The sequence below is a fragment of the Echinops telfairi genome, unplaced genomic scaffold, assembly GCF_000313985.2.
Source record: "Echinops telfairi isolate 266 unplaced genomic scaffold, ASM31398v2 ScPeMD7_28;HRSCAF=97, whole genome shotgun sequence".
Classification (NCBI taxonomy): domain Eukaryota; kingdom Metazoa; phylum Chordata; class Mammalia; order Afrosoricida; family Tenrecidae; genus Echinops; species Echinops telfairi.
In genome coordinates, this window is record NW_022103925.1 from 4,621,778 (window position 1) to 4,622,979 (window position 1,202).

A 1,202-nucleotide genomic window follows, 5' to 3' on the forward strand; every position below is an offset into this window, starting at 1 on the left:
GACAGCCAGGGAGGGGGGCTTTCAGGACAGTGTTACACACACACACACACACACACACACACACCTGAGTGACAGCCAGGGAGGAGGGCTTTCAGGAGAGTCCCACACGCGCACACACACACACACCTGAGCAACAGCCAGGGAGGGGGAGCTTTCAGGCGAGTGTCTCTCTCTCACTCACACACACACACACACACACACACCTGAGTGACAACCAGAGAGGGGGAGCTTTCAGGCCAGTGACACACACACACACACACACACACCCTCATGAGTCTCCACTCCTGGACTCCACTCCCTCTCTCACAAAGAGAGTGGCTGGGCCCGGGCCCCAGGGCCCCCCTCATCTGGAGCATGAAGCCGATGTCCTCGCTCACGGCATGGGAGAGCTGTCAGAGCGCTCCACCGGCGACACCCAAGAAGAGGGGCCTCGAGGTCTGTTTTCAAACCCCCACGGGCTCCAGACCCTATGGAGCAGTTCTACTCAGCACACAGGAGTCACTGGAGCGAGGAATCAACCCCACGGCACCGAGCACCCAGAACCACCACCGGACCATGTGCTGAGCGGGGGAAGCAGCAGCCCTGCCCTCAGGGAGCTCGCGGTGCAGCAGGGAAACAGATAGATGCTCCCGTGAGTGGGTACAAGGGTTGCAGACCCTCCCTGCTTCCATCTTCCCTCAGGGGACCCTGCGCTTCTCTGCCTGGGGATCCTTTGTTGCCAGTAGACCCCACTGTGCTGCCCCAAGGCTGGACCATCAGTGACAAGGAATGCATGCCCACAGGAGCCACTGCCAACCCGTGACTGGTGGAGCGGCGGTGCATACACCTCGCTGTGAGATGGGCTTTATCCTTGCCCCTAGAGGTCAGTCCCTGGAGATGAACATCATGCGTGGTCCATCAGAGGGGCAGTGACAAAGAAGAAGGCCCTCAAGGAGATGGAGTTTGACCCGGTGGCGACAATGGTGGCCTCAAGCACAGGACAATGGTGAGGGTGGCACAGGACCGGGCAGCGCTTCGTTCTGCTCTGCGTGAGTCAGGACGGAGTCCTGTGACAGCGAGCACAGCCCAGTGTTTGCTCTGTCAACCACGGGGGTCGCAGGCCTGGCCAGACTGGCTGCCTTCCTTCACTTCATTCATTCCTCCCTCGACTCCACCGCCCATCTCCCTGGGCTCAACCCTGGTCTCGGAGCCTGCTTCTGGAG